We start from the raw sequence: 20,368 nt of genomic DNA on the forward strand, positions 1-20,368 counted from the left end.
AGCAGTGGCTCTCAGGCACGTGATGGAAATGTTGACTTTCCTTAGTGCGAGGAAGGAAAGGCTAATGGGGTGTCTCTGCAGTCTTTCATGACTCAAGGGATGGCAGAAGATAGAGCCAGACTCTTCTCAGGGGTGGCACAGCAAAAAGACAACAGGCCCAACTATACAGTGATGCTGTGTAAGATGACAATTATTCCCATTGGCTGTGGCAGAGCAATAGAACAGGCTGGCCAGAGAAGCTGTGGGTCCTCCATTCTTGGAGATTTTCACAACTCAGCTGGACAAGGCTTTCACTACCATCTCTAACTACAGTGTTGGATATAAATTTTAAGTTGGCCATGCTCTGTGGAGGAAGCTTGGCCAAATGACCTTCAGAAGCCCCACACCAAACTCAATTATGCAATGAATCTGTTGAAAGAGTTTAAATTTAGCACACAGTCTTTTGGTATACAATAAGTTAGACTGATCAGGGATTTGAATTTCATTTTGCATATGCCAGATAACAATGCTGTGCCACTGAGAACAGAGTTGTTCAAGGTAATTATATGTAAATGAATTTTTAACCACCCTGAATTATCCACTTTAACTGCTCAGCCTGGAAAAATCAACAAGTGAGATTAGTAATTTTTCTGCTCCCCCAGCAAGTTAAGGTAGGGTTTTTTTAGCTTTTTTCCTCTTTTCTTTTTCTAAGTAGCCTAAACAAAGCCCTCACGAAGCTCATTTCTTCTGAATCTGACTGGAACTTCAAAGTCCAGTCATATTAGTCCTTTAGCTTTTAGGCCTTTCCTTTTGCAAGAACAACATTTGCACGACCTCTTCACTGTGGGAACACAGCCGCTAATATCTTGAGTGTAGACACAGTCTGAATGCCTGTTGAATGAGGAGATGTCAAAAGAGTTAATGAGCACTAGATCCAATCTCCAAACACTTAGGTTCACAATTAGACTTTCCAAAATGGGAGTAATGTCATAGTGTTGCATCTGAATATTCCTGATGCACATGGTTGAATAAATGCACACATTTTCCAGCACTGGACCTCAAGTTACAGTCTTTGCCAGTTACTGATTTTCTCTCTGCCAACCAACTTCTTCATTCATAGAAAATAGTGATGAATTAAAATGTGACAGAAGGAGGCAGGAAAGTGAGTTAATAAAAGTTCACACTTCAAAATATGAAATATGGGGTTTATATATTTACATTTATCCTATTATAAATTATACTTATTTATAAATACCTACAAATACTTACAGATTTTATTAACAATAACAGATATGATTATGTAACTATTACTATAATATTTATAAATTATGTTTATAGATTTATATTTATATTATTTAACACTGTTGAATATACTTGCACTTCCAGCAAAGATAATGATGGAAGGATAGGCAATGCACTTGCAAGTGATATTGACAATGCACAGTTTACAGGAGGATTTTATATTCTCCTTGTTAAATATGCCTGAAAATAGTTATGCTACTGCCTTTCCACTGTGTGGATTTCAAAAGAGGTTTGGATTTTTCTTTTTATTGTCTTTATATGAAAGGAACATGTAAAGGATAACAGGGATTATGATCAAAAGGAGAGCTGTGGGTTTTTTCTCAGCAATAGCAATCACCAGATGACTGCTTTATAAGGCTTTCACCTGTTAGAAACTTGAATTACGGTACCAAGGCTAAGTTTCTAAGCCTCATTTTTTTCTAGTTTATTTCGCCATAGCATATCTCAGGCAAAACACGTTAACATATTTTAAAAAAAAAAAAAGACCAACACCATTCCCTGAATTGAAGGGGAAAAATTTGTGGAGATTCAAAGGACATGATGATTGCTTCTATTATCTACTGCTCACCATCTTGGTTAATAGATTGAGACAGAGGAGAGAGATGGATTGGCAGGTTATCTTTACTGCATAAGGCCAGAAAGTACTGTATCACTGAAGGGCTCCATATAATCTGAATGAGGGCCCAGAGCTCTGATCCATTAAGTTAGGTGACACCACCATTTTGTGTTGAAAGCTGGATTTGTAGCTCAGATTGCCATTATTCTGAGAAAATACAGGCATATAAAAAAGCATGCATATTGAAATAACTTTCAAGTGTCTGTTATATGTCATTAATGTGTGATTAAAGAGTATCTAATATTTACCCACCTCTTCTCTTCCTCCTTAACTATTAGTTGGGCTGAGATTACCGGTGAGTTCAGAGGGTCAGCAATATAAGCAGAGGTGAAGTGGCACAATGGTCTAGATTCTGCTGAGGATATGATATTCAGTGTGAATTTATTGCAAGTTATTATTCTTCTGAGAGTCTCTTACTTTTTTTTTTTAGTCTTTTTAGAATGTTGAATTTTCTTCATATGTCATATTAGAATTTCAAGGCTTTGTTTTCTAGTCCTTCAGTAATTTGGTAATTCTGCTTTAAAAAGACATACTTATCTTCAGTAGATTTTCCACATAGAAGTGATTTGTGTCTATTTTTCTTTTAGAATGTCTATTTTCTAAATAAACCTGGAGCTCATTAATAGTTAAGCAAAATATTTTTTCTTTTTTTGTCATTATTTTGCATCAGTTCCCACTTTGAGGTTTAGCCAGTTTACTTCGAGATTATCAGTCTACATGATTTTCTCCATTTCCTTCCTTCCCTTATTACCTTTCTATGGACTTTCAGACATAACTGCATGGGATATATGCTGAGTTTATCTGTTATATTGCTTGAAGACCAGCTTCTGCCAGCCTTAGTTCCAATGGAGAGCATTCACTTACAGGAGGACTCAGGTGAATGTGTGAGTGTGAGTAACTGTGAACTTCTTAGCCCCTCTGGTAAGCCATCTAGTCCTTAATCTGTTTGCTAATTCCCTTAGTTATCATTACTGATTCCTTGGTTTTACAGACGTCCTAGAGCACTGTAATCTCATGTACCGCAGATACAGAAATACTGTTTTGTAATCGCTGAGATATGAATTTAATAGTTCCTTCATATTTTGCCTTCCCCACTAGATGTAAGAGGCTGATAATTCTTACATAGTTTAAATCTATTTCAGAGGCAATTTATTTCAGTAGACTATATTTCTTTTTTTATTAGTCCATGGCAGTTTAATTTAAGATTTAGAAGCTGAAAGTGCACTTCCTGTAAAAATAGAAGACAGATATCTCTAATACATCACAACATAGCCATTAATAAAACAAGTATATGTATTCACATGTACAAAATTGCCCTCTAAATGTTATTTATTTTATATACACAAATGATACACATTCACAGAGATGTTATACCGCTATATAAGACTGTCACAAAAATGTAAAGTATGTATCAATGTGATATATTAAAGTAGATCATTGGCATTTACTGAATGTGTGCTTGCCTGTTTAAAATCAAATCATGCAGCTTCTCTGGCTTAATTTTATATTATTGTTACCTTTGGCAATGATAGAAATATTCACAAAAAATTCCTTAGTAAGGAAAGATTTCAAAAAATCCAGTGTATATAAATTAACCATGAAAGACAGTTCTGTCTCCTATAATGTCTTGTCTTTGCATGGAAGAGGGGAGAGAGCCTGCATCAGCGCTTTGCATGGTTGGGGGAAAGCTGCTCCAAAGCTAAAGGTCAGTTTCATATATCTAACTGCACAAACCAAAAAAAACCATATACTGGCAAAACAATGACACTGCACACAATCTTTAAGCAAATTACAATGATAGGCTTTGTCCACTGCAACTTCATCATTATTTTTGGATTTGGCTGGGCTGTGTAAACAACATTCATCTGTACTTCCAAAAACTAGAGTTTCTCTCTTCACACATGGTCAAGTAATTTTCATCTATAAACATTTCCATTGTACCATGGTTTGAAAACTGTCCATATTATTGCTGTCATTTTAAAACAATATACTTATTTACACTTTTCAAAGCTAAAGTTCAAATGCTTAGGTGATATCGCTAAAGAGAAAGAAACACTAAAATCCTAAACACCTAAACTACGCTAAACTGCATCACTTTTGAAACTTGTTACTTAAGCAGCAAGTTTCAGTTGTATACTATATAAATGTATATTGTCTGTGCATTCCTACAAATGTATTCCCTAAATATAGGCTTACAAGACTGGTCACCCTTCTCTAAACCAGAAATATTTATTCATAATGGAAGTATGTATTTATTTGTTCTGTTTAGATAACATGTATGGAAGTTATAGGTAATCAGAACATTTCTTTAATTCATGTACTAGCATGCTGCTAGTATCCAGATAGCAGCTATCAGCTGAAATATCAGACTATTTTAAAAATAGCTACAACTGGAGGAATCACTCTTGGGGATCTTCAAATCCAAGAAACTGGAATGTCTTGGTACATAAAGGGGAAAAATCCATAATGATAGAGATACTTTTGTTCTAGACAAGTCTGGGGAACGGTATGAAGACATTATAGTTTGAAGGAGCTATAACAGTACTTAAGATTATACAATTTGTAAAATTATTGAACTGTTCACAGATTTCCATTTTCAAATGTTTGTCTTTCTTTTAAAGTCCCTGCATAACTTCATCATGCTTATATTTATTTTGAAAGGATCTGAAGTCTGCCAACTCACCTATTGATACCGTCTGGATTTTCATCAGAGCAAGGACACTGATAACAATATTAAAAAGTAATTAATTCTGAATGTCTTAATTTTCCATACTCTATATGAAAAGCCATAATGAGACCTGATTTCTTTCAGATTTTATTTGTGTCTTCTAAAAGTCCATTTATTTTAATATACCTCAGAGATCCCAAAATTGAGGCATATAAACCCTTTATTTCTTTTTGAGGTTCTCAGCCTAGAGATTCCTTGTCTCTCTAAACTTCATACTTGCAGTCTGTCTTCCCATATTCACAGCTAAGATTCAAACTGGATATGGTATTCTGTTTCAATGCCTGTTCTTATCCTCAATTAAACAACTGCTGCATAACATTAGTTCAGAGTGAAGTTATATATTTCTTCTCTCAGCTTTGCAAAATTTTTCTGCAATTTAAAGTTGAAAAGTGGTTTGAACTTGTCAGTTCAAAGGTGACATAGAAGAACAAATAGTACTCCCAGACTGCTGATATTAGCACCTGCTGAAAAAGAGTGAGGAAAAATTTTACATCTGTGTAAAAACTTCTTCCATAGTAGTATACAACTGAATGAGGGGGCAGGGGGAAGAGAATCCCAACAGGTCAAAGTAGAACTTTTCTTGTGTTTAAGGAAGAAGTTCAGTTTCTAGTAGGAAAATATCTATCTAACTGTAGCCTGAAGAAAACCTATAGAAGAAAAATGAATCTTTCCATTGATTTCTTTGACTGCAAATCAGGTGAGAAAAAGGAAGAATCAGTGCCTTTAATATACTCAATTTATGAGAAATTGGCTTCTATTATTTTCAAGTGATGCCAATCCAGGCAGTTCTCTCATCCACAAGCTTACCTTACATCTAATTTAATTGTATAGTACCACTTTTGGTCACTACCTACTATAATTGGGGAAGTTAAGAAAGGAATAACTTGAAACACTGATGTCCCTTACACCAATTTTTGTCTTTTTCTCCCCTAAAAAGACACAAGAATTTTAGTTTAATGGGGTTTTTTTGGTTGTTTGGGGTGTTTTTGTATATCCAATTTATGTGCTACCAAATGTGTATCCAACTAAAATAATAGTTTCCTGCATTGCCTGCTAGGTTGTTCAGTTAGGTTCTCTTCCACCATTTTGACTGAATAAATGAAAAAAACATGGAGCACCTCTTTACAGAGATAATGAAAAAAAGATAATGATATATGCTTGCTTCTCCTTTATATAAAGAGTTGCATATATATCAGGTCTTGTAAATGCATTTTTGCAGCCCCAAATACATTTATTAAAAGAAAAACACCACCCACAGTATTTTTTGACCTTAACCATGACACAAAAAACAAATAAATGCTATATTTCAACAGTCTAATAATAAGAAAGCTTCTCCTTTACATAAAGAGTTGCATATATATCAGGTCTTGTAAATGCATTTTTGCAGCCCCAAATACATTTATTAAAAGAAAAACACCATCCACAGTATTTTTTGACCTTAACCATGACACAAAAAACAAATAAATGCTATATTTCAACAGTCTAATAATAAGAAAATGCTCACCTTCCAGCCTTATGTTTCAGGTAGCATTTTGGTAGAAGATGACACCAGACAAAGAGTTATGAAAGGCTTGCCCTGGTCTTCTTTCTCCCCCCACCATATGCACTTTTCTTAGCATTTTGAGGGTACTACTCAGATATGCTTATTGGGCTTGTTTTTTCTTGCTCCCAAGTTTTGATAGCATATCTTTCCTCAGTGGATAAACATTATGTAGTTTTGGGCTTTTGTGCTCCACTGTGCCAAACAAAGTGAAATAAACAGGGTCCACCATTTGTGAAGGTCTGGCAGTCTTACAGCAACCTAGTGTTGCAGGATTATTTTGATATCTGTCTTCCAAAGGTATTTTTTTCCACTTTGTCTATTTTGAAGCATGACTGGGGCAGTTCTTGGTGTATATTTTCTCCCAATTTTTCACCTATTGCACTTCATGAGAATGTTATTGAGAATTACAGAAAATCAGTGGAATTCACGAGTAAAGGGATAGAGGAATTCACCTGAGCATTTTACTTATAAGCAATGAAGGCTTAAAAAATAATTTGTTTTAAAATAGTCAGAAAATTAGCACAACACAATTTGGCATACATTTGGGATGCTATGGGAGAGTAGGATACAATGAGGGTGGTAAAACACTGGAACGGGTTGCCCAGAGAGGTAGTGGAGGCCCCATCCCTGGAAACATTCAAGGCCAGGTTGGACGGGGCTCTGAGCAACCTGATCCAGTCAGCGGTGTCCCTGCTCCTGCAGGGGGGTTGGACTAGATGACCTCTAGGAGTCCCTTCCAACCCAAAACATTCTATGATTCTGTGAAATCACTAGGTTACTCAGAATAATAAATATTTTTCTTAAATAATCCAATTTCTGTGTGATTTCCTCTCTCACCTATTTCATTTTTTTTTTAAATTTATTTATGGAGAAACTCTTCATTATTTAGGAGGTGTGAAGGAAATATTTTTTTATTAGGAAATACTGTAAACAATAATTAAAACTTACTACTATATATGTAAACCTTAAGTTCATGTATTATGCTTCTCCTATATTACATCATAAAATAATACTTTGCATAATTATTTTTATTCAGTAATTTCAAAATAACACAAAAGACCCTTTCTTCATACCGTCGTATAAATTACAGGTCAAATTATTACATCAAAGTTTAAAAAAATCTTTTGATATTATTTTAAAAAGAAAAAATCATCTCATCTATAGATATGTAATTTTTATTAATACACACTTACTAGTATAAAATATATTATGAAACTTAAACATGATTGATTACTTACATATCCCTGAAGACAAAGCAGATGTTTAGCTGTGGTAAATTATCCCTGTAAGTCTTGATAACCTTCCATTGACTTCCATGGGTACTACATCAGCCCTTAAATGAGTGAAAAGAGAAAAATTTATGGCTCCCAGAACAATAAGTGCAAGGTTACATGTGATTATTTGTACTGAACATACTTATAAAAAGGTGTATTCTCTCCCTTCAAAAAAAGGAAACAAACAAGTACTTTTATATCAGAGATTCCTCCTGTGTTCTTTAAGTTTTTAATGAGATGTTAAGTCTAAAATATTTAAGTGTCTTTTTGGATAAATTCTCAAGCAGCTTTCATTACTTTCAAGTGAATATCTAAGGAAAAATATTTTATACAGTTCATTCAGGTATAACTTACAATGATATGATTTACAAAACTTATAGTTATGAATGCACGTTTTTTAATCAGAGGAACGAATGATGGCATGCCATGTTTAGTGGAATCTGGTACTTGAGAAATACTAGTTCTGCACTATAGGATGGTTACAAATGAAATGACAGATATAAATAATATGTACTATTATTTTTCTGTATTGTTTCTTTGAATTTTGTCCCCTTTGCTGACAAGCTTCAGGTACGCCCAACTAGCACGAGGTCCACTGATCTTTTACAAGGTTGTCCAAAAAGACTGAGCAAGGACTGGGCACCTGAAGAGGACAGAGAGGCAGGACTTGGGAAAAGAAGCATGCTGGGAAAGGTGTTTTGCAACAGAAAACCTAGAGTATACTTAAAAATTTGAAGACATCCTGAAACATTAACTATGAATTTATGTGGTTGCATCTACAGCATTTTCAGCTATGACAAATATTTCCTGCAAATATACATATATATATATATGTGTGTGTGTGTTTTTGTGTCCAAACAAATGAACTTCTGTCAGCTATGGCCCCTTGAAAGTGGCCTTACAGAAAATTCTTTCTTCAAAGTGACTATACATAAAATGAGCATCTCAAATTGAATCACTAAAGCAGTCTCAGAGAAAGAGCCATTTTTATAAATTCTCAGAATTTATAGGTGTGAAGTCCTGCAAGTGAATTATGAGACTAAGCCCACAGGGTGGTATCGGTTTAGCTGAAAAAACCTTGGAAAGACACTTTCAGGGGCCTTCAAAATAAAAGTTTTCTTGTTTCAGTTTCCTCCGATAACTTGAGTGTTATGTATCAGAGCATTGCTCAAACACCAGTATCAAGATATATAAAATGTGTTCTCTCTCACCGTCTTCTGCTGAAGTCCATAGGCATTATAAGTACCCAAGCCTTTCACTAAAACCAGGCTTCAGTCACTAAAAGATCATTAGAAAACAGGTAGCTCCTGCAAGTCCATCTCACAAAAATAATTTTTCTGAGAAACAGTTTTACTTCGAAGAGTGGCCAAGAAGTGAATGCAGGCCTAAGCAGTTGCAATAATAATTGCCAGCACAGTGGATTAATTAGTAAATACTCATACATTCCAGCGGGGCTAGCCTGCTGCTTGCGCATGGAAAATCTATACACATAACTCCTCTTTATGCTAAATCTTAAACATATTATGACTGATCTTCTCCAGTTTTAATGATATTTGTGAAATGGCAGAGATGGCACAGAATAGCAATAATGCAATAAAATACCTCTGCAATATTCATTTGCTATTTACAAGAGGGGATATATGCGGTGTTTCGTCTTACCACGAGTTTTATGCAAAGATAACTTTTAATTCCCAAAGCAAAGCAAATACATCAGAGGGGAGGGTAGCTGCTTGCAAAACAACTCTTCCCTAACAGTTCTTTATAATGATGTGAAATTTCATCTCTTACTGTTGTGAAGTGCGCAATTTCCAAGCACGACCCTTATGGGTTTTTTATGTTGCTGTGGCTGAGAAAGCTACTAACTGTAGGTGTAAAATGAGATAATTATCTTTCATAGCTCTGAACGCAGATGAATCCATAGAAGAGTCATGTACAAGATACAGCAGGAAGAGATGTCATCTGGGTAGACTGTCTGTGTTTAATGTGAAGTGAGGAAGGAAACTCCTTGTCATCACACTCAGAAGCCAAACAAAATCAAACCAAAGTGGCAAATGTTAGAATTTAAAATTGAGATTTCCTCAATAAAAATTGAAATCAAGAGTTTTTCAGCAGGTTCCTTTTTCCACAGTTTCACCTGAGTTTTATTTCTCCAGAGCAGCCAATCTGATGGGCAGTCTTTTATTAATACATGATATTTTCAGAGGATTTTCTTGCAAATAGATTGACTCAACATGTCATAAAATCTTCTATCAGCTACTCAGGAGGGCCGAATGACAACAACCTGGTTTATGAAGTCCCTGTGCAAACTGAATTTCTTTTGTTAAATCTGGGAATTATTCCTTAAGCAGAAAGATGAACTGTACTATATTCAAACTGAATGCTCTGCTTATCGTATTTCACAAGGTTTTTTAAAGTTTTTTTAAGGTACAATTAGGAAATCATGTAATCCATTTTCTAATCACTCTTAGATGTGATAGAAATGTGTGGGAGAAAGGTGGGATCTACTTAGGTGTTGCTTTTAGGCTAAATATCATTTTAATAGGAATTACTAATGCTTAAGGTGGAATATTAATGGCATTCAGACCATTAGGATAATGTATGAACATTAACACCATCCAGGCTTGCAAGACCATTAAGATTTACTGCATTAAGAGAAAACACACAAAAACCTACTCATTCAAGAGCTCAGTGGCCACCAATTTACTCCTCTTATCTTAAGCTATAGCCTGTTAGGAGTCTGGAAACATTTAAAAAGAATCAATGGAGGAAAAGATTTGTTTGTGGAAAACCATGTACTCAAAAGCTAAATAACATACAAAGTCATTTGAAAGATTCTCTCAGTCTAATTTCCTCTGTTTCCATACATCAAAAGTAGATTACAATTTTAAGATGTGTGCTACAATTACTCACAGAGCTTATCTGTAAATGAAATTCAAGAACATGACATGAACATAATGTGCTGCCAGAAGACACCGAGATGCAGCTAATCTGCCTCATATCACACTTTATGTCACTGTTCCCATTCATAAGGAGGACTGCACTTGCTTGAAGATATGTCGTGAGCAGAGTTATGCTTTCACTGTGATCCTTAACAAAATCTCCCTCACCTCAGTGTAAACCTGTACATTCATTTAACTATTATCTTCTTGTTTAGAAGTAAAATAAAACAAAATAAAATCTGGCTGGAAAATACTTTTTTTTTTTTTTGCAGCTTTTATCAAAAAGGCATTGGCATGTAAATGCGCATGAAAGAAAGGGTTTCACCAGGTCCTCAAATCCTTTGTTATCCATGAAAATACATCATGAAATCATTAAGTAAACGGTACTGGATTTACCTCTCTTGTTTAAATACAAACACTACCAAGAGCATTATAAAGAAAGTTTTCCAGATGCATTTTCACAGAAAATTGAAGATGGGAGCACACACAGACTGTGATAGCATACCTGTGTCCACACACTAAATAGGAGATAAAAAAGAATGGCAGAGATCTGAGCTTTAGTATGTTTGAGGATCTTAAGCATTTTGAATTTCCTGGAAAATTTGCATTTTTCAGTAGAACAACTGAAAACCAAAGGTAGTGCAATTTTATTGCAGTTATTATCTAGGGTACCGAGTCAAGGATTAGGCTTTGATAGTACACTGCCACAGGCTACAGTTACACATCTGTATGCTTTGCTTTTTATATATGTATAATATCTATACACATATATACATACATACATGTATACTTACGTATACGTTTATATATATATATGACTTTCACTTTCTTGCTTGTCAGTGCCTTCTAAAACATCTAACTCCATTTTCTTTAAATGCTGTCATCAGAATGGAGCCCTTTTGGAATAAAACTGAGCAAAATTTTTCGAACTAGCTCCTTTCCAACAATTCTAGATTAAGGGGACTCCAGGCTCCACAACTATTTTGCTGGTCTCAGGGCAATGGTCTGTTACAATACAATCCAGGAAACATTATTTAGGGCTTTACAGAAATATATCACTACCAGAAACTCCAGTCAGAAGACAACAAATAGCCATATTTCACAGATGCAATGTGTTCTTAGCAAACCAGCTGGCATGTTTGATTCCCATTTCTAGTAGATTTCAGGTATGCAATTATTTAACAGCAGCAAAAACTCAGAAGAAATAGCAAACAATACAGATCATGCCAACTTTTTAAACCTCCATGATATACATTTATGTAATAAGGGCCAAATAAACAAACTAAACCAAGGCAGGTATTTGCATTATATCTTGCATGATGACCTACTCAGAGAAAAAAGATTTTTTTTTTTTAAAAAGAACTACATCTATTTTTGATAATGAACACTCCACTGTCAGTATTGTAGTTAAGGACCTCTGGATCTCCACTGCTGTCACATAATACTAAAGTCAGAAAATGTTGGGTTTGGTATCTGGAGAAGTAAAGAAAGGCTAACTGGCTTTTTCTGAAGAAAAACTTGTACAGCAGAGAACTGAATTAAAATATTTTAAGCCCCACAACAGCATTCATTAGGTAGGGGCTTGCTGTTCTCAGGTACTTTAAAAGACCAGGAAGGTTTGAGGTTGGCTTACTTACTATTTAGTTTGCACCAGATCTTAGAAAATGAAATTATTAGAAAAAACATTGTTACAGTGCATATATACACAAATATTCAAAGTTTTCTCTGTCAAACTTTGTTTATAAAGAAAAATATGCAACATTTTTTCACAACTTTTGAGCATTCATTAGAAGTCGCCATGAAGTGCTGCATTCTAGATTTATTGTCAAGTTTCTCCTGCAAATAGTAATCTGGAAGAATTACATTTTCATGGTTTTGTTCCCTCTGCATTTTAAGATTTCTGCTGGCATCCATGGTGATTGTCAATATGATGTTTTGCAGCAGTCTGAAGACACCTGCTCTGTAATTTGCTCTTTTAAAATTATCACTATTAGAAAATTATTTTTAATTAAATTAAAGGATATGAATCATGATAGCTTGATAAATCATCACAGGAAATTTTAAAACATTTCTTGTGTGCCCAGCTTTTACATGACAAGCAATCCCAGAAAGAGATCCCAAACTAGATCTCTGTCAACAGTGCAATATGATTTGTGTACTGAAATACAGCCTGAGATTTTTTTTATCAGCCAGTTTTGTTACCTCCTGATTTTTTTGTCAGTCATATGATTTTGGTCAGGACTCACATGAGTTTTTGTTGAGGGATGTTCTTATTGTTTTGTCCATCACAGAGAGCAACCATTGATTATCTGATTTATATATGTTCACACCTGTTTCATAAAAGCAGCTAATTAAAGTCTCAGCTGTCCTCCCCTGTTCTCAAATGCTAATGATATATTCACAGGAAGAAAGAGATGGGAGGAAGCAGATAAAAAGTTCTTTGTCATTTCCAACTTCTTTGGTAAAAATAGGCTGGTTTATTCTTTGCTTCTTTCACCTTCCCTCACCTCAACATTAGTTTGGGAGAGAAGAGAAACCCTGCAAGCTGGAAAAGCACAGCTGAGGTTGAGGAATACAGAGTAAATGGCTTCTGAATCATAGTGAGACTGTGGAAATGCAAAATTAATCAATTTGAATTTTCAGGTTTGGGGAAAAAAAACAGGAAGTGTATTCCCATGCCATCAGAAAAAGGTTGAGAGAGCTTCTCAAGTGTGTCAAGAACATCACCTAACTCAACAGCCATGAACTTAATAAAAAGCATTTATTTACATACCACCTTCTTATATGGCAACTACTTCGTATGTTCAAATAAATTAATTTGCTTTTCAGGAATATTAATACAGACTTAAAAATACTTTTCTTTCCATTTGCTTCCTACTCTTCATTCTGGTTTTGATTGATATGTGTATTTGTGGTACTACAAGTAGGTTATAGCAAAAACTTTTACCTAAGTAAAAAAACTGCAGTTCTTCAATTAAAGCTCACAGCACTTTTTGAGGCAGGAACTTGGATAACTTCAAGTGAAAAGTTAATCATATAAAATAAACATTCAGTAAATTGTCTTGCCTATTTTAAATACAAGCTGCAACAACTGGCCCTCCACCGAAAGTGAATCTACCCTGCCTTCTCCAAATTAACAGTAGCTACTTCAACTTCATTATTTTTGTTCTTGGATTTTGTAATAGGGAATTAAAAGGGAATTATTCCCTTCAGGACTGTGAACTCTTCTGCCAAAGTGTCAGATCAGAGTATTTAAGTAATCTTATTCTAATAGTGCAAATTTCTTGTTTCAACAGTTCATTTTGGTTTTTATACATTTAATTACTTCAGCTATTGTAATGGTCTTTCATCACTTGAGCATGCCAAGTTAAACAATACTAAGACAGGAGTATGCTCTTCAGGCAGCAGTCCAAAACCAGTGCAAAGCAACAGCCCCTCTATGGAGCAGCCTCCTGCTCTGGCATATAGGAGAAATGCAGCTTTCATTTCACCTTTAGGTTTACTGGTTTTATGGGACACACAGTGAGTACAGAATGCATCGTTATACATTGTTCACAGTCTTCCCAAGCAAGAATTGGCCTTGAGTGATTTCCAGTTTCTCTGGAATATGCTACTGATTGTGTTAGGAGGGCTTTTAATTTCAATCTCTTCTGAGAAAAACTTATGTCCTGTTTTTTGACTAAGGATTACAAGCTCAAACTGCTTGACATAATGGTCATTTCTATACAGATAACAGTATTTTAATTGCCAGGGCATTGAGGCACTTTGGTTTAGTATAGATGAGTATAATTAATCTTGACTAGTCTCTCAGCTGTTCCTCTAAATTGCTTCTAATTTCCTTAGACTTAATTGTGCAGAACTATAATGTAAATTCAGTTGGTTTTGTCATAGCTTACCATTGCTTGAAATCCTCCAATGGCTGACAAATGGTTCTAATGAAGCACCTGACCTTTCACTAAGTCATCTCCAAGCTTGTTAGCTCTCATGCTAATGACAGAGTTTGAATAGATATTGTGTTACTTGTTCAGGGGCACATGCACACACAGTGCTATGTGAAAAAAAAAAACAAACCCATCACTGAGCTTATCATACAAAGCATTCCATAGCTGGGAACTTGCAGAACTATGGTTTCAAGGCAACCTTACTTAATGTACAGATACCAAAAGAGATGAATTATGATTTAATTATTGTATTATTCTCCATTTTTTTCTACAGGAATTGAAGGCATTTACTCACAACTGTAAGTATTCTTATTGTACCCCACAATTACTGTGTGGCACTCAATATGATACTTTTTTCATATTTGTTATGGTTCAACCTTGGCAGGTGGCTAAGCATCACACAGCCACTTGCTTACTCCCCCCACCAGTGAGATGAGGAAAGAGAATTGGAAGGGTAAATGTGTGAAAACTCATGGGTTGAGGAAAAGACAGTTTAATAGGCAAATATTTAATAAGCAAAAGCTTCATGCACAAGCAAAGCAAAATAAAGAATTCATTCACTTCTTCCAACTGGCAGGCATGCCAAATGTCCCTGCCTTCCTTCTTCTCCCCCAGCATTAATTGCTAAGCATGATGTCATATGGTCTGGGGTATCCCTTTGGGTCAGCTGTCCCAGCTGTGTCCCCTCCAAACCTCTTGTGCACCCCCAGCCCACTCACTGGCACAGCAGGGTGAGGAGCAGAAAAGGCCTTGGCGTTATCCAAGCCCTGCTTAGCAATAGGTAAAATATCTCTGTGTTATCAACACTGTTTTCATCAGAGATCCCAAACATAGCCCCATCCTAGCTACTATGAAGAAAATTGTCTATCACAGCCAAAACCTGTACAATACTCTAATTTGAAAACTGAACTATTAATTTCCTTGTAGAATTTTTGTATTTTTAGTACTATACAATAAGGGTTTGCTTTATTTGAACAATGTTTCCAAAGCATGAGGATTGCCTTTTTAAACATATTTTTCAGATCAGAAATTGAGAGAAAGTTCAATGATTTAGTATCTCCAGATCAGATTTTTTAGGATGTGGTTTGTTTTTTTTTTCTTTCAAAGTAGGAAACATGGTAAAAGTTTGCTTTCCAATACTCACTGAATTCATTAGCACATCTGTAGGTTGGCCTCCAAAGTATTGAAATGGTGTTCAAACAAAAAAAACCAGCTACTACCCATGGAATATTTACAAACTACAAACAGTTATGGACCATTTAGAGAAAGACTCAGGTGAGTTAACTAGAAATGTAAAATACGTAATTCTTTCAATCCCTATCTGTGGCACCCCTAATCTACCTTGGTTCCTATGTCTGGCTCTGTAGAAAGCCACAGTAATAATGCCATGCTCTTAGAAACAGCTGAGCTCTTTTGGTTGAGGATTTCTTGGAAGACTTCAACCTGAGGCAGAGGTCAAAGGGCTCTTAGTTTACAAAATGTTAGTGAGGTAGCGTTACCAGCCACACGTGATTAGAAGTCAACTTTTTTCTTCATCTTTCTGTGTTTGATTACTTCTCTTTTGTGTTCTGTACTGCACAGTAACTCACCTCAACAGACAGGGGATGGTATCTTTAAAACTACATGGACTACTTGAAAGGTCTATTAATTTCTTTTTGCAAAAACTCACAACTTTTTGCTATTTTGTGTTGATCTTTAAAATTTTGTTTCAATTCTCTTTTGTTAATCAAGTTAGATATAAAGTGGTAAAAGGTAATAAAAGTCAAGTAATACAGGCAGTTCAAAATCTTCTCTACCAAAATGGTTTTAGCTACAATATTTCTATAACTTCAAAATACAATTATTAAAATGTTTTTCCAGGTTTGATTTTTTCCCTGAAAAATCACTGAAATAAGAATTTACAGCATAGACAAAATGCTAGCCTTAATTTCATTCTTTTATAATTTCTAAAGTAAAAATCAATTGCACTGAAATTTTGAATAGGCTTTAGTTGTACATTATACTGAGGAAAAATTATCTACAGATATAATCTGAATAATTCTTTGCATTGGAGTTTCAAGTATGCTCACCGACACTAGAAAAATTCCTGATTAAATAAGACCAAAACGAATTTGGTTCAGACATTCTCAAAATCAGGAGATCCAATTATTTGTGTGTGACCATCCTGAACTTGCCTGGAAAACCAAACTGTCTTTAACTGAAGGGGGGGGGGGGTAGTGTTGGGGGTGTGTGGGGAATCTTCAAAGGAAGAAGTACAAGGAAACCTACCAATTAAAAAAAAACCAGAACAAGAATGGCATTTTTCATAACTATCACCTTGGGCAACGTTAGTTTCAAACTATTCCTAAAATATCCCATTGTTAATTAAACAAAACCCTATTTTTAATATTTTTAAAGTATTCATTTACATTTGTGTTTAGGTGTCATGATCATAATGAAATTATCAAATTAAGAAAGTATCTAACACGAATGATGGAGTTTTAAATTTTCAATTCACAATTTCCCTTTTCTAGGATGGGTCAGGTTAAAGAAAATCTAAATAAATACATCAATTCATGCTCATATTTTGTCGCTCCACCTGGAGCTAACTTTGAAACAGGCAAAATGAATGGCGTGATTCTGATGAATGAGAAAAACTTGCATCGATATTTCACAACATTTGGGGCCATTATTGTCATTGACAAATGAAGGATTTAACTTAATGTTCTTCTAAAGTAAACTCTGTGTAACAGAAGTTTTTCCTCCTGATATGACAGAACATTAAAATGTCCAGTGTGTGTCACAGCATTATTCAGTCCTCATAAGCTGGATGTGTCAGAAATGACACGGACAGAAGGTACTTAAATAGAAGTGCCACAGGCAGCCATTATGCCCAGTGGATTGCACATCTGAGCAGGATCCAGATCTCAGGCTTTACACTTGGCTATGACACCAGCCTGCTCTGGGATTTTGGGCAAGTCATCCCCATCTTTTTTTTTTTCATTTGTGTAATTGATCTTATCTACATATACTGTAAAGAGTCTTTGGCCTAGACTGTCTCTCACAGCATTTCTACACTACTGAAATCAGTAGAACACAAGTAAATAGTAAATATCTATATCACTGTGCAATACTGAAGTGGATATGATACCTCAGAAGATGTATAACTCTTATTTATATAGTTGCTGAAACACAAAATATGAAAATAAATTACAAGTTGCTAAAATTCTTTTTCCCAGTTGTATGCCATCATCCTCAAAAAACCATGTTTTTATTTCAGTAGTTTGTAATGATCTTTTAAACTTGATTTATTATATAAGCACATCATGTGCCTTTTTCAGAAGTAATATATTTCCCACTAAATTTCGTTAAACTCCTTTTGAGTATAATAGAAATTGAAGGAACATGGCACTTTCTAATTATGCGGCATTTTGCTAGCCTGAAACCTAGAATAACCTTAGCAAATCTCCACGATTATATGTGTTCCACTGGGAGGGAACTAACATTGCAAAATGGAAGTTTTTGAAGTCTGTCTTATTTTTTATGATGTTACTTGAATCAGGCATATAAAATATAAGCATACAATAGTAATAATTTTTAGAACCACCAAAATATAGTTTGCAGATATATATAAACTATATAAGGTTAAAAAATTATAATTTATATATATATATGTTTGTACATTCTTATACACGCACTGCTATACATACACACATATACATTATAAATATAAAATCCAGGTAGTAAGCAGACTATTAACTTACATTTTCCTCTCTTAACAGTAGGGTTGCTAATCTCACAAATCATATTTCTGTGGGAAATGAAAGGTGTACTGCTGCCAGCATTTTGTAAGAAATAATGACACACTTTACTACCTGTAAGTGCTGACTGAGTGCTTCTGCTTTTCCTTCCCAAGGTGACTGTAACACAGATTGATGAAAGATTCGGCAGGACTACAAAGGTTAAAGATGCAGACCCAGAGCTAGAAGGCAGCCCTGACACTGATGGAATACAGTACAATGAGAGTGCCCACATTATTGTCCTATCCTCTGATAACCAGTGTAATATGAAAACTGACTACAGGAGAAGGGGACAAATTAAATCCATTAATCAAGCATATCTGTGCTAAACAGTTGCTCTAAAGAGATGAACAAATGAAAAATTTACTGTTTGTTTCCATGCTTGTTAGCACTGGAGAAGAAAATTAATTATAAGGCTGTGGCTAAACTATTAGTTAAGTTTTTTCTTGAGAAAACTATTTATTGCTTTGTCAAAGAACAAATGAACCTCATTAGTAAGATTAGTTTCAGCTGATCGTTTTGCATTAGGACAGTCTAACAATACACCCTTTAAAGACACATTGAAGGAAATAACTTCAAATAACCAGAGTCCATATTATACCTCTCACTGTATTAAACTACTAAATCAGAAATGTATGATTTGTCAGCTAGCTAAAACTCAGCTCCATTTTCTTCACAGTGCTCTGGTAAAGTGGCTGTTAAGTGGACTGTAGTCAGATGTTTGTAAGGGATTCCCAAAGGGATCTCTCTAGTCAAGGGGTCTCACATTCCACTCACAAAACTCCACTCTTGAAGTGCATTATCTGAAACGTAGAGAGTGCTTAAAAAAACCCCAAACCCCTAAATAGTGAATATTTGATTATTTTTTTTTTTTTTAACAAAATGAAATGACAGGCTGATTGAAACTCAATGAAATTCTTCCAAAAGCTTCTACTGATAAGGGGAAGCAAGATATATGGAAGTTCTCTAATCTACAGAGCAACGAGTACAGGCTGTTTTCCCATATTGCTCTGTCATCCTGCTTGAAACTATTAGTCACTCCCTTTTGGAAAGAAAGGAAGCTGCCTTTCTGTGAACCATAAGTATTCATAGCAAGTTATTAGCTGCAGAAGGTCAGGAAAGTTATGCATCTACCAGCAGAAGTTGATGAGGGTTTGCAGTACAGCATTTATGCTGAAGTTTCTAATCTCTTTTTGAAAAAGGAAGTTCTTCACAGTGAGAGCCTCTGGCTTGCAATGGACTCTGCTGCAGTGCTGGGTTTCTCATGATGCAAAAGCCTCCTATGAAGAACTGAACTGATGAAGATAAAAACAGCCAGACATCAAACAGTAATTAGCTTGTAACTACTCAGTTGGCTTGATTCCCACTGGAAGTCTAGAGGCAAAGAAGTAGTTGCCAAACATCACAGCTAATGAAGTCTGCTTTCATTGTTTTATGTATTGTGAGTACTGGCTTTGGTGGGTAAACCTACAGAAAGATCTTACAAAGCTCTTGGTGTATTTGAGAAGTGCTTTCTCGTACTGCAATAGCAATATGCTATTCTTCTTCACATTTTCAGCATTGATAGTGCATATTTTTCTGCCCAACAGTTTATTTTCATAAACCTGGAATAAAACTATATTTTGTGTGTGTCTTCTGCTGTCCTCTGCTGGAACTGACCAACAGATTAAAATGCTACTGAGGGAAAGGAGGAGAAGGAGTTATAAGAGCACATGGAAACATAGATATGCCCAACTCCATAGGCCTGATTTTCTTAGAAGCCCAGCTAAGAGTTGCTATATCCCATTATTACTCATCTCCTGATCCACAGCAGCACAATTTGGATTCTTGACTGCTGAAAAAACAATATTTAAACATGAAATTTTGTGCAACTATGAATGGTTTCCTTTATGTTTCAAAAAACAAACCAAATCAAAACAAACACCACCACCTCCAAAAGACCTGTTAACAGATTAAAGCATTTGATTTTTAAAATAGTTTGTTTAACTATAAGAAAAAGCTGGAGTAGGACTGAAAATCTGATCTAGTGTCTCAATTATCTTCTGATGAAGTGATTTAGCTGGCTTGCTCTTTCTAGAGTACGTTGTGAAACGCAATAGAGTTTAACCCAACAATTGTAGCTGCAAAGAGATCACCGATAGCCATTCTTGAAACTTCACTTCAGTTGCAAAAATGCATTTGGTACAATAAGGGACTGGTGATTCTCAGGGTAATGTTCAAAATTACCTTGAAGATTTAACTGTAGACCTCATACCTATATCATATGT

The sequence above is a fragment of the Egretta garzetta genome, unplaced genomic scaffold (assembly GCF_000687185.1).
Source record: "Egretta garzetta isolate BGI_Z169 unplaced genomic scaffold, ASM68718v1 scaffold336, whole genome shotgun sequence".
NCBI classification, from domain to species: domain Eukaryota; kingdom Metazoa; phylum Chordata; class Aves; order Pelecaniformes; family Ardeidae; genus Egretta; species Egretta garzetta.